The sequence below is a fragment of the Pelobates fuscus genome, chromosome 3, assembly GCF_036172605.1.
Source record: "Pelobates fuscus isolate aPelFus1 chromosome 3, aPelFus1.pri, whole genome shotgun sequence".
In the NCBI taxonomy this organism is placed as follows: domain Eukaryota; kingdom Metazoa; phylum Chordata; class Amphibia; order Anura; family Pelobatidae; genus Pelobates; species Pelobates fuscus.
The window spans coordinates 20,359,462-20,374,898 of record NC_086319.1 but is presented as its reverse complement, the minus strand read 5'-3'; the positions used below and the strand labels follow the sequence as shown (position 1 = coordinate 20,374,898).

Sequence of the window (15,437 nt, the reverse complement as noted above, 5' to 3'; positions counted from 1 at the left end):
AGCATCTAATAGCAAAACAATCCTCAAATATAGTGGGAGTATGTTTAATTGTATTGCTGTCTGACACTGAAAGGTAAAATCTCTTTTACACCATTCACTGCAGCCATTTTCTACTTCACAAATAAGCTGAACATAACAAAGTCTCAGATATGTTTGCATGCCAAAAACTAAATGAAACCACAAATAAATAATATAGGCTGTATTGCCGTATGAATGTGAAGCTCTTGGAAAAGCTTCCATTTTATTATTTCACAGGATTACATGGTGCCTGCTAAGTGTTTGCCTTGTGCTAATGAAGAGACTCTGCAGTGAGAAGATAATTATTGGGATTATAGTTTTAATCTTCTTTAATGCTCTTTATATTAAAGCTACAATGCACATAAAACTCACCTCAAAGTAAGTGTGATGGCATGGAGAGCTTAAAGTGATAGGTTTGTCATTAATTGTTTTTTCATTAAGTGCTTTTAATATTTTTAATAGCTAAAACGTTGAACGTGAAATTAGAGGCAATACAAGTATATTCGTGATTTGTCTTGTTGTGCCTTTTCACAGCTGGAATGTAAGAAAAATACGTAATTATGTAATTTTTATGTAAATGTATCAACACTTCTCCCGGAGACAATACTTTGAAATCTTGCAATGCAAACATAAATAAATGAATGAATAAATAAAGGCATAAACATAATCTATATGTTTGTAGCCTCTGCTGTGAAATAAAATGTTGAAAAATCTTTTTATTGTGGTAAGTTAATGTTTTAGCGTGCTGTGAGTTGCAAATATGCATGTCCGTACTGCTGGAAGCAAGTGTGTGATTATATTCATTTAAACTACTGTGCTGTAGCAATATTGAGATCATCAACTAATTAGGAAACTAAAATATTCCCAATTAATTACACTTATTGGGCAATATTATCACTGTGCCATTCTTGGTGGGGTATGTATCACTGAAGTATACATGCTGCATATTTTTACAGCTGTACTTATGAATGCATATATTTTTAGATGTACAGAGCCATTATTAAAAGCACTGTGCCTATGTTACGATATTTGAAAACCGGGTAGTTTTGTATATTAAGATTTGCAATAAACCAGTTGATTTTTTTTTTTTTTTTTTTTTTAAGCACGGAACCTAGATGGACTGGAAGAAGGTTTTTATCCTTTAAAATAGTTTTCATATTGAAATAAAAAAAGTATGTTGGAAATATAAATAGAAGATTGCATATGTTTTCTTTAAATATGTGTAATTATTATTATTTTTATAATATTTTTTTTAACAAATTGTATTTAAATATTTTAACGGAAATAAAATGCCAGAGATTTCTAAAATACTAACCCCAAGATAAATGTACAAATTATTAATAATGATATTGTATTCATGAAAATTGCTCATTTGTGTATTTATTTATTTCAGTTTTGGATATGGATCACTGTTTATTAATACCTAAAAACAATCATTATAGAATTTATTTATTTAAAATTTTAATGTATTAATTAAAAAGCACTCCTCCATGGCAACTAGGAAAAAGTAATGTAGTTTGCCCCACAAAAGTTTCTGTATAGAGCGGTAGAAGGGTGGTCATAGTTTTCCAGTGTTCCAGTGTATTCATGGTGTTTGGAGGGAAAAGGTTTAGTGCCAGTAATTTCCGCAATCTCTATATGTTATCATATGCCTGTCATGGTATTTTTTTGGTTTGGTTTACATTCCCACTCTGAATAACATATAGCGGCCGCACGGCTCACACATCCTCCCTCCAGCACCCAGACCAGGGTCATAGCAACCACCTACCTGGTGGCACCAGTGGCGGACACCCACCCCCCGCCTCCCCCTTAGTACGCCACTGGTCTAACCAACATCAAGGAGTAGAATTGCAAGATTCCAATAGCAGCAATATGTCTGTTACTATCCCATAGCATTAACCCGGAAGCAAAAATGCTAACAAGATAAAATAAGCACATACATTACTGTGCTAATTTGTGCACATTTAACCTGATTCCAATTAGTATATAATAATTAGTATATAATTAAAAGGACATTCCACTGTACAAAAAAAAGAATACAAATCATTGTTTAGTAGATATACCCAAAATAAAACAAAAAACATACATGCATTTAATTATGCATTTTTTTAATTGGGTGCATATCTAAAGCCAGTTTGCAAAAGATGGTTCTCTTCTCTGCTGCTTATGCAAACCCTCCATTTCTAACACCCCCTAGATTTTCTGTGACTGTCCAATCACAGACTTCCCAAAACAGCTCAAAGAGAAGTCATTGCAAGGCAGATTTTCTTTACCATTGCTGCAGCTTGAGTTCAGCTCCACTGAGTTAACCAAACCAGGAAGTAACAGAAACATGTGTCTGATTGAAAGCTAGGTGGTGTAACAAGATTCATTTATAAAAGTGCCAATTTCAATTGAAATCTGCACTTTTTGTAAAATGAAATAAAGAGGACACACTCTTCACAATTAACATTTTTCAACAAGTTAGAGTGCTTTAGAGGTCCATTGCAAACAAATCACCAAAAGGAAAAATCTATGAATATATTCAATGATACTTGTATTGAGCTTGTCTTCTATTAAGACTTGGAGGATGTTGCATTTGTCATGTTTGCTTTGACATGCTTATTTGAGCACTGAAAGAATATGCTCATTAATTCTTCAGTAATTGTTACTCAGAATTGACCAGTAGTACCTATGCATGTATTTACGAGGAACATGGTCATCATTCAAGAAGATATTAACAAAGTAGAGGTAAAATTATACTGACCGTTGTGGGCTGGATATTATTAAGCTATTCCATCCATAGCAATATTCCCTTGGGTGTATTTGGTGATAAAATAGTTTCTAAATTGTTTCATAATAGGGAAGTAGTTTCAAGTACATTTTGTTTGATGTTCTCTGTTTAGTGAAGGAGAAACATCTACATATTAACTAAATAGAATATTGGTGCCCCTTGAGCCTTGTTTGGTTAATAAAAAAAAATAGCAAATTAGAACTGTGCATTTAAATGTCAGATGATACTAAACATTTTTCAAGATAATTATGCCCAGATTATTTCTTTGTAATATAATTTGAACTTAATCGCATCTGCTCTTGAGTACAGTTTCTAAGCATAGACATGGGTAATAGTGATAAACTATCACACACATTCATGTAAAGGTTGATGAGGAACATTAAATAATTCTTCCTACAGTGCTTAGAGATAATGTTTTATAACTACGGGGAGAAATGTATTGACAGTTCAAATATGCCATTGTTGCATGTGATGGAAGATATTCTGTGTTGTTTTCAAAGATTCACATTACATTGAAAATAAATCTTCCATCATAACACATTTATGGAATTGGCGTATATTCTATACATTCACCTTCAGAGATGCTTTCTCTAATGACAACGCTACATTGATGCCAAAATACTAACTTAGAGTTTAAATAGACACAGACATGAAAAAATAAGCTCAACCACTCCTCTTTGCTCCCTCCCTACTTTGGAAGCACATTTGAGCATGGCCCTCTTCACATCTTCTTTAATTATTTTGTTTGTCATATACTTGCTTTTATACATTTGTATTATAAAATTGTTGCACTTTTGGAAGATATTACGGGTTATGGATAATCAGTACTTTGTAGACCACTTTCCAATCTATTATAGGTTTTGTGAATTTCAGAATTCTGGTATTACAGGTAAAGAGAGCGAGAGAGAGAGAGAGAGAGAGAGAGAGAGAATATTGATTTATCCAGCTTGAAAAATGAAAGGCCCCGGAATATAAAAACACAGAAGTCCATTTTAGACAGCCACTAAACGTTGGCTTTGATAAATCTACAAAGGTTAAAAAAAAAAAAAAAAAAAACACCCATGGGTATGGAATGACATATACTTTTGGAAATAAATGTATTTGGCTTATATTAGAATCAAGCACACCTATTCTCTCCCTAAGGCTGCGCAACACTACGTAGAGAAGCTTAACACAAGATGCTCTAGATGACCAGCCAATCCTGTGCATCCCCTAAGTTTCATTGCATGAGAAAAGCAGGGAGAGTTGGGGCAAAATATGAAGGCCATGTCTTCAATAGCCATCTGATAATATGCAACAACTGAGCTCTGCCATCTAGGGGCAGTGGCCAGCTCCAGACACTATCTGTAACTTTATATGAGTAGGGAGAAGTAGGCACCTCAGGGATTGAAGGCTGCTATTGCTATTGATTCACTCAACATTTACCCATTTTCTGGACCGGTAGGAATTTCATTTCATTCTGTGCACATTACCATTAATGAGAAAGGGCACATCTTAGGCCTTGCTTTCAGGCAGCATTCTAGTTCATCCTAAATGTGTTAGAAAGGCTTAACCTCAGAGCTGTGTAGGTAAGGCACGTCTTCTGCACCAGTTTCAATAAACCAGCCCTGTATAGACTGTGCTTTATGGATGGGTGAATGTTTGTCTTTAGATATGACTAAAATAATGCAAACTTTTAGCATAATGTTGGCCTATCAGATCATAAAATGTTATTTCTTACTCCAGAGAATGTGCCTTCTACTCCAATGGCATCACTAATTCAGGCACCACGTGATATGACATTATAGACGTCCGTATGGCTACTCAGTTATGGAAACCTATTTTGTGGAGCAGTTTTTGTATTAGCATTGCTTACAAAGGCAGTTTGGAAATGTTTAGTGAGTGTTGCAGCTGAGGGCAGTAGACATTTTGTTATGTTCTTTTTGTTTCATTTCTATATAATATAGTTTGATATAGTTTCTCTAAAACGAAGAGATACATGTATGTTTTAATACAAAAGACAGGGTTAAATAAGTACATGTGCTCACTATACCTATTTCCAGCAAAAACTCATAACTTTCTAAATAAAATAAAAAATTAAATTGTCTATATAAAAAGATTTCTGAAAGTTCTGCTTCACTGATTGTGCATGCATTACCATTCCGGGACGAGACACATACACACACGCGCATGCACAAACAAACTGCATCATAAAAATGTCTTCACACAAATATATGTACATGAGAACACCTACATGCATTTACACAGATCACATATACAGGTTTATGTGTAAGGAGAGTGTTTAATCGAGAATTTGATACATTGTAGGTTGGAGTTTGCCATACACTAACTAGAAAAATAAAAATAAAAACCAGCTATAAAGAATGAAGTCTAATGAATTAAAAACCGAACTAATAACTAAGATAGAAAATAATCTTCAACACTCTCAATTCAGTTTTGAGTTCCATACAGTTTGCTGTTTAATAAAGAAGTTCCAAAATGTAGAAATACATTTGTATTTCCGTGTTCATGCTCTTCATAAACCTCGGTGTGCTGCAAAGGTCTGTGACGCTTAACAAGACTTCTATATGGTTAAAGATCAATTAGCAAGTTGACCTGCCAACAGCGGAATCCCAAAGGATGAAAATAATCAATTTTTATAGACTTTGTTCTTTAGAAATATCACAAAGCACAGATGATGTGTTATTCATTTAAGACTATTCTAAAAATGTCATTACGCCGCCTTAGAATAAAAATGTAATTTATTGATAAAAGGGCATGAACACTATGCAAGTTAGCTCTATATTTACTAAACTGTAAAGTAGAAAATGAATTTAATTTCTCGGGTAAATTACATTTTCTCATCCAATACATTAAAAAATGAAAATGTTAAATGATTTCTTGTCTCTGACAACACGTTAGATAGATTACTTGTCAGTCCTGTCTTTTTGTATATTCATTACACAGAGTACTATGATTTAGCTTTGTACAATGCGGACTAAATTTTTTTAACACAAAACCATACAAGTGGTAAATTATATTGGTTTATGTTTGTTTAAGAAAGAATGGGATTTAGCTTGTAAGGGTATATTTCTAAACAAGTACAGATAGATTTTGACTTTGACCTTACCTTTAGAGAAAAGAGGGTTGCACTCAATTATAAATATCACAGGGTGCTGAGCGAGGTCAGCATACCCCATAAAACAGGTACATTCTAAGTTTCAACATTTGCATCATAAGCAGAAAAAAATATTTTTTTTATTTTTTAAAAAAGCTATTAAACTCACTAGTAATCCAGTGGGACAGCCTATTCTCGTCACCAGAAGCTGCTCTGCCTTGTGTGAGACCATCAGCATTGATGTTCTCTGTCCAAACCAGTATTCTTATACAGAAGCACTGAGAAATTATGGTGCATGCATGGTAATCACCACTATTCGACTACCCAAATCCTTACCTAGAAAAGTACTGAATCCACTGCTTCTCAATGAGAGGCACTGGATGCATTCGGCATCATTGCAACATTCGTGATGATGCCAAACTTAAAGTTCTTCAATTCCCTTTATTAAGATGTACTTGGTTTGGCAAAATAGTACAGGATGGGACAGAAAGGTTGGGCTTATGAGCAAAACAAATGTTAATAGAAAATAAAATTCACCTATAATAATGTAACTGCAACTATTCTACACATTGCACAAAACGTGTGAGGGTATTTTGAGAGATCCAAGAAATACATTTCCTTTGAATATATAAATGTATCATCCCAATTTTTTTAATAATAGTAACAATTATAATTATAATAATGATATAAAATAAAATTATGCAGATTTTGTGGAAAACAAATTTCTACTTGTTTATAAGTTCGAAAAAAGCTACTTTTAACATATGTTGTGTACACGAACACTCATGCATGACAGGAGGCGCGGGAAGGAGCAGATGTTGGGAAACATTCCAAGATGCCATAGAAACACTGTTTAACAATCATTTTCTTTTTTTATGGCAAACAAGATTGAATGTACATTTAATAGTGACCTTAGCAGTCTTGGAGGGAAATTGAACATGATAGACGTGTCTTTTATCATCCTTACCAAATATAAACATAAATCTTTAGCTATCAGCCTGTTCCTACAGTGATCTTTTCAGAAGAAGCATCACTATTGGTGTTGTAAGGTTATCATCCCATGCTTTTTTTATTGCTAAAAAAACATCTAATAAGTTGGAATGGTTTCCCCCACATATTTGTGAAACAAATTCTATAGGTAGGCAAAGATAATTATGCAACCAAGCAACAAAGTTATTAGAAAATCTTTTGCAATTGTACCTATTAATTTTTATGAAATGCCAACAAATTCCGCAGGGCTGTACAATGGGTGGACTCACAGACAAGTATTTGTAACCAGACTAGCTGGACACACAGGAACAGAGGAATTGAGGGCCTTGCTCAATTAGCTTACATGCTAGTGCGCCTCACATTTTTCAATAACAAATGAGCTGACTATATTATAGGTATTAAAATATCAATGCTTATAGAATGTGCATTGCTGGTCTACATCTCTTTATACTTTGTGTAGAAGTACAGTCAGTCGGGGTGCTACACAATATGTATGGTCATATAGGTAACATGGTCTGATGGTAATATAGATTTTTGCATTTGAAACTTGCAGTGTCAAGGAACTTTGCATTCTAGATATATATTTCCTACAAAAAAAAGTTGTTTGGGGCCATGAATCAGGAGCTATATAGATTGTTTGAAAATATTCTGTGATGAGTTCTGAAACCATTGGATGACAAAATCCTTGGGTATGAGTCAAACCGTTTTTGAATGGTTTGAATCTTACCTGGGTCCACTAGATACATTGGAACCAGTTCTTTAATATATCTAAACTGGAATGTCTACTTCCACAATACTTCTATCAATTTCATCATCTTCTTTTTGGGGAACGCCAAGCCCCATAACCATTACAGCAAGCTGTAGTACCCTTTAAGTAGTAAGCAGTAGTGACTGTGGTAAACTGTATACGTTTTAAGAAGTCAGGCATAGTCCAGAGGACAAATAAATAAATAATGGGCAAGTTATGAGAGTACAAGAATTTGAAAGTTTTAATTTTATTCTTGACAATACATTTTTTTCTTCATATACAATGCAGTAATAATGACCAGTGATAGCCATTATTTTTTTTTTTATTTTTTTTTACAAAGGGAAATATCTGTAAACCATCACTAATGGCTGTCATCCAAAAATGAAAAGTTAAAGACCTGTCCTGCTAAAATCATCTACTGTCACTTGCCGAATGACACAAAAAGAAAGCAAGGCTAGGCAGTTTGAACGAATCTTCATATAGTGAAGCTAAAAATACAGTGTGAAAGGGATTCTTTTAAAATCAACTTCATACAAAGCCATTGTCTGCAATATTTGACAGATAGAAATAATACTCTTGCAATTACGTGAAACTATTACATCAGTGAAATAAATAATTTCTGTTTGTATTTTTATTGTACTTAAAATGCAATCACAAATTTCTTCAAAATGCGTTTGGCAAATCCCTTTATGTCACTGAAACATGTTAAATAATACTTTCGTTTTTTTTTTTTTTGTTAATTTCAGTTAGCAGAAGTGCAAATGAAAGGCTAAAATACAGCTTTATTTTGTTATTTTTGGACTATTTGTTCTTTTAGAAAATACAGACACAGTTTTGACCTGCTGACAGCCATACTGATAAGTTAAGAAAAATCTATCATCAGAAGTGATGATTAATGGGTAAAAACAACATGACTTATCACACTTCATTCTTTTGTTGTAAAATGAAATCACAATAAAAGCTATAAAACTGTGAGGTCTAAGCTTGCATGGTAAGAATAAATACAGTCATAGGAAAAAGAAAGTGAATCATCTTTGATTTCTATGGTTTTACATATCAGGACATAATAGCAATCATCTTTTCCTTAGAAAATCTTAAAATGAGATAAATACAAACTCAGATAAACACCAACAAATAACACCTTGTCATGATTTATTTAACAAAAATAAAGCCAAAAAGGAGGAGCCATGTGTGAAACACCAGTACTGCTTCCATAAGAATTAAGAGACTAAGGAGCAAACAGGTGCTGCTAATCAAATGCCCTTGATTAACTGATCATCAGCAAGTGTAAACACCTCTATGAAAGCCAACGTTTTAGAAGTTTGTTGGTCTGGAGCATACACGTGTGTTTTAACACAATTCCAAGGAGTAAAAACATCAGTAATGATCTTAGAGAAGCAATTGTTGCTGCCCATCAAACTGAGAAAGATTATTAAAAAGTGGAAAACATTCAAGACAGTTTCCAATCTTCCTAGGAGTGGACGTCCTAGCAAATTCATCCAAAGGTGCAATGCTCAAAGAAATTGCAAAATCCCTAAGAGTTACTTCTCAGACTCTACAGGCCTCAGTTAGCATATTAAAGTTCATGACAGTGCAATTAGAAAAAGACTGAACAAGTATGGTTTGTTTGGAAGAGTTGCCAGGAGAAAGCCATTTTTCTCTAAAAAGGAGCATGGCAGTACGGCTTAGGTTAGTAAAGTTGCATCTGAACAAACACAAGACTTCTGGAACAATGCCCTTCGGACAGGTGACACCAAAGTGGAAATGTTGGGCCATAATGCATAGCGCTATGTTTGGCATATCAGCACAAACACGTCTTACAAACTGTTTTTTTGGAGGGGTGATGATTTGGCCTTGTTTTGCAGCCACAGAACCTGAGAACCTTGCAGTCATTGAGTCGACCATGAACTCCTTTGTATACCAAAGTATTCTAGAGTCAGTTGCAGAAATTGAATCATGCAACAGGACAATGATCCCAGGTACACCAACAAATCTAAAACATAATGACTGAAAAGAAAAATCAAAGGTCAGACCTCATCCCGATTAAAATGCTGTGGCAGAATCTTAAGAGAGCTGTGCATAAACAAATGCCATCAAACCTCAATGAACTGAAGCAATGTTGTAAAGAAGAGTAAGCCAACATTTCTTCACAATGATGTGAGAGACTGATACAGTCATAGAGAAAATCATGACGTCAAGTTATTGCTTCTAAAGATTGTCCTAAAAGCTATTGAATCACAAAGTTTTTCACACATGGCTTCCATTTTGGTTATATTTTTGTTAGATAAATTGTGGTGTAATATGCTGTGTTGTTCATCTAAGCTGTATTTAACTCATTTTATGACCTGCTAAGTAACAGATGATTGTTATTTTGTCCTGACATGTTGAACCATGAAGAACTTTTTCTCATGACTGTATATGATCGTTAATTTCAGTTAGTGCTGTGCTTGATGGCAAATACATTCTGCAAACTGTGCCAAGATTAGCCATCACTACCATAGATTCTGACCGAATACCTACAGTGAGGAAAAAAAGTATTTGATGGACTGACAAAATAATTATCGGTCTATAATTTTAATGGTAGGTGTATTTTAACAGTGAGAGACAGAATAACAAAAAAAAAAGAAAAATGCATATCAAAAAAAGTTATAAATTGATTTGCATGCCAATGAGTGAAATAAGTATTTGACCCCTTCGACTTAGTACTTGGTGGCAAAACCCTTGTTGACAATCACAGAGGTCAGACGTTTCTTGTAGTTGACCACCAGGTTTGCACACATCCCAGGAGGGATTTTGTCCCACTCCTCTTTGCAGATCCTCTTCAAGTCATTAAGGTTTCAAGGCTGATGTTTGGCAACTCAAACCTTCAGGTCCCTCCACAGATTTGCTATGGGATTAAGGTCTGGAGACTGGCTAGGCCACTCCAGGATCTTAATGTACTTCTTTCTGAGCCACTACTTTGTTGCCTTGGCTGTGTGTTTTAGGTCATTGTCATGCTGGAATACGCATCCACGACCCATTTTCAATGCCCTGGCTGAGGGAAGGAGGTTCTCACCCAAGATTTGATGTTACTGTCACCTTAGCAGAAAAACTGCCCCAAAGCATAATGTTTCCACCTCTATGTTTGACGGTGTTCTTGGGGTCATAGGCAGCATTCCTCCTCCTCCAAAGACAGCGAGTTGAGTTGATGCCAAAGAGCTCAATTTTGGTCTCATCTGACCACAACACATTCACCCAGTGCTCCTCTGATCATTCAGATTTACATTGGAAAACTTTAGACGGGCCTGTACATTTTATTTTTCTGAGCATGGGGACCATGCGGGCACGGCAGGATTTCAGTCCTTCACAGAGTATTGTGTTACCAATTGTTTTCTTGGTGACTATGATCCAAGCTGCCTTGAGATCATTAACAAGATCCTCCCATGTAGTTCTGGGCTGATTCCTCACCGTTCTCATCATCATTGAATCTTGCATGGAGCACCAGACCGAAGGAGAGTGCCAGTTATTTTGTGTTTCTTCCATTTGCGAATAATCGCACCAACTGCTGTCACCTTCACATCAAGTTACTTAGTGATGGTCTTGTAGCCCATTCCAGCTTTGTGTACATCTACAATCTTGTCCCTGACATCATTGGACAGCTCTTTAGCCTTGGCAGAGAGTTTACAATCTGATTGATTGCTTCTGGGGACAGGAGTCTTTTATACAGTTAACAAGGTGAGATTAGGAGCACACCCTTTAGTGCTCCAAATCTCAGCTTGTTACCCATATAAAAGACACTTGGGAGCCAGAAATCTTGCTAATTGATAGGGGATCAAATACTTATTTCACTCATTGACATGCAAATCAATTTATAACTTTTTTGACATGCGTTTTTCTGGATTTTTTTTTGTTATTCTGTCTTTCACTGTTAAAATACACCTACCAATAAAATTATAGGCTGATCATTTCTTTGTCAGTGGACAAACGTTCAAAATCAATACTTTTTTCCCTCACTGTAAAACATCTTCTGCCCTTGAAATGCCTACTTTTGACAATACAACTTATTATCTAAAAGTGAAAAGTAGATAAAGAAATGGTGAAAATCTATGGTTGCTCATATAATAACACACAAGTCATGAACAACGTAAAAGAGAAAATCCATCATGCAAGAAAAGGAAATCAATATCTAAAAATATCAAAATATACTGATGTTTAAAATAGATGTCTCGAGTTGGCAGCACAATGCAGAAAGATAATATAGATCAAATGTACATGTAAAAAGAAAAAAAAATAATAGTGCAATCCAATACAGTTAATAATATGTGATATTTTGGGGAAAACATTTCAAAATATTTTTTCAAAATATTAAAATATTACAATATACCATATATAAAACATATATCAATATATCATAAAATATGTAAATATTACATTAAATATTTTTAAGCATATTAAATCATTGTAAAGGTTTATGCAAAAACATAAAATTGAGGACTGTCCTCTTTAACCTCGAAACTGCAGATAGGACTGTCTTCCTTTTAGAATGACTTTATCGTAGACTTATCTTGGGATACTTCCCTGAAGTAGACATTTATATTGGCCAATTTTAAATGACTGAGTTTTACATGAAAGGTAAGTAAATGCTACTAATGGATGTAGCAATGGATGTAAACTGCAGAAGGAATCAGGGGACAAATCCACTGAGATCTTTCCTAGGGGAGTGGACATTGGTCTGTAATTGAGTAATTATGCAGCACATACCTCTTTCTTACCCTTTATCAGAAAGCAGGCAGATATTGCTAGATATGGCCTCACATGTTAGTATCCAGCAGCTAAGGTCCATGGTTCCAGGGCCCCTGTCTTACTCCTAGGCCCTGGGCAGCTGCTTAAGGGCATATCATGGTTAATCTTTCTGTGGCATCAAGTACTTGTCTAAATGTGTCATTATTTCTGCCCACAATTTGGTCCCTTGTGCTTCTCTGCTATAACGAGATGCCAAGCTGCCAGATGTTAATCTTCCACCTAGAAATGGTGGACATATTAACATTTCCAGCCAGGGAAGACTTTGAACTGCAGAATGCCATGTTCAGGCAAATAGACCTATAAAGCAGCCCATTCCCCACTAGCTTCATCAGGGTAATTGTGTGTCTCTAGAGCATCATACTTCAACCATCAGCATCTCCTATTGAATGCCTGGAAGGAATCCCATGTTAATTAGCTCTAGATATAAGTTAGAATCTATTTAACTAGTTTGTAACTAATTCTGATTCTTAGCAAATTTTACCACCAGATGTCAGCAGCAGTTTGTCAGTTTATAACCAAATGTCTCACAGTAAGGAGCAAGGGGACTTCCTATTTCTCTATAATTCTATGCTACAATATGTAACTATATGCCATACAGAATTTGCTTACATTTAAATAAAAACATGTCAAAACTGAAAAATGTTAACAAGTTGCAATAAGTCTTACTACTACTGCAGCTACTGTTAGTGATTCTAATACTAGCTCCTGAATAACATTCACTCACTTGCAAACTTTATTACGCTAAGTGCTACTCACATTCAAATCATTGATGATTGGACTCAAACAGCAGCTTAAAAAATGTTCAACAATGCAATAATGCCGTCTCTGAAGATGGGCTTATCTTTATTTTCAGTATCTCAGGAATGGTTTAAAAAAATAGTTTTCCAAGCATCAACTATTTGAATACATTCCCACCATATGTGTAGGTAACTACCATTTCGATCCCCACATCTCCAGCATGTTAGAACATCTTTACTCTTCAATCTAAAGTTGGACTTGGGAGAATTTAAATTTAAAGATAGATATCTGATTACACAGATTTTTAAAGCTATGAGCAAGAAACTGGAAACCAAAAGACAAAATCTGTTGGAACTTAGTCAGAATTCAAGTAAACTTGCAAGGGGAATTAGAAAAGGGCTTTTATTTGAATTATCAATCCTTGGATAAATATAATATACTATGGAGACCATGGTTTAATAAGCATTAATATACAGATTTATCAGGCAGGGAATCTAACAACTAAGAATGTACATTAGGGGAAGGGAAGGAAAGGGGGAGGAAAAAGAAAGGGAAAAGAGGGGAAAAAAGAGAAATGAAAGGAAAGTAAATTGAGCTCGTATCCATCACCGTAGGGAACAACAATTTTTAGTTATAAAGGGCCAGTGGTTTTTGTTTGTGTCTGTTAAGGTCTATTGTGTGAGTGCTACTTGTTAAACTAGTAGAATATATTTGACATAATAAAGTGAAGAAAAAGGAGATGAGGGGAAAGCAAAATAAAGAAAAATAAAAGAAAGGAAAGAAAAATTATAGAAATTAACAAATGATGAACATGGTATGGATTAAAACTTTAATAGATGAGTGATGGAGAATACACATATCTAGGTCTGATGTTTTAAGAAAAATAAAAAAAATGTTCAGCATTCACAAAATGCAATGGCCATGGGTGCTAACTGCAATGCTGCACTGGGCAGAATCCAGGAAATAGATCCCACTGAGTAACAACATCGACCTCTTCTTGAAAATGTATTCCTGTGAGTGGACACCTGCTATAACTGAGGGGAAGGTGGCAACAAGAGGATTCTTTGCAAAGTAAAGCATGACAAACAGACTCATCAATAATGATGATGATGAAGCTTGTCCCCTCTTAGCAGTGCCACAGCAACAGTTTCACTTTCATATGGTTCTAACACGGTAGAAATATAGTTTAGCACTGAATAAAGAAAATAATTAAGAAATAAATAGTTTAATGAAGAATAGAACATTCTTTATCAATATCTAACCCAGCTGGAATTATTTTCCTGAATTTTGCAAGATAAAAAAACAACAACTCACTGTTTTGTCAGTAGACCCCAAACATAAAATAATGTTAATGTTAAAGCTTGCAATGTGGTTACCAACATGACATATTACATACTGATCCTAATAAGTTTAAAATGACGAAAAAACAGAAAATGAGAGAGAGACCACCTCGTATAAAAAACGGGCAGCTCTCCTTCAAAGCCACCCCAGAACAAACGTCTATAGAAAATAAATACATTTTATTAGAAAAATTAAAATTTAATAAAATTTATTTATTTTCTATAGACGTTTGTTCTGGGGTGGCTTTGAAGGAGAGCTGCCCATTTTTTATACGAGGTGGTCTCTCTCTCATTTTCTGTTTTTTCGTATATTATATGCTTTATGCAGGGTTATGCCCTTGTTGCCACCCCTATAACCCGATTTTCTCTGTACTCCCTATTAGGTTCTCTATTTAGGGAGTACCTTTATTCAAGTTTAAAATGACCCCTGTTACGTCTGAAAGAGTGTCTTGCGTAGTTTAATGGTGGATATACATCAATATATACTGATAATTGTGGGGCTAATTATAATTTTTATTCTTATAATTAATTTATGTAATTTACAGAACATTAGACTCCATATGCAAGCAATGATATGAAGCATCCTTTCAAACTGTTTAAATGAGATGCAATGCATTATTTTCTTAAATTAATCAAACACATTTCCTTCCTCCTCGGGTTTATTCAATATTTCATGAACATGTGTAATGATGAGTTATATGGAGGACTGCAAACCTACGATGAGCAAATATGGATCAGCAATCTAATAAGACATACACAACAGAAGGTAATGCATACTTATTATTAAATAACTCAAAGCAGGAACAGATAAATGAGTTTGCAACCACTAAAAAATAAGAAGAAAATAGCAGCTGTCTTTGTCATTGAATTGACATTTTGCAAACATTTATCACAACAAAAACAAAAGGATCTGAAGAGCATAATCCATATAATAGCAAATAACATGTCGGC

General features: G+C 34.7%; 1 protein-coding gene across 2 annotated transcripts in view; it reads right to left on the bottom strand.

Annotated features, from left to right (window-relative positions):
* Positions 1–15,437, bottom strand: part of TAFA5 (TAFA chemokine like family member 5) — a 516,415-nt gene that overhangs the window by 67,860 nt on the left and 433,118 nt on the right. The gene's annotated exons all lie outside the window — the stretch shown is intronic.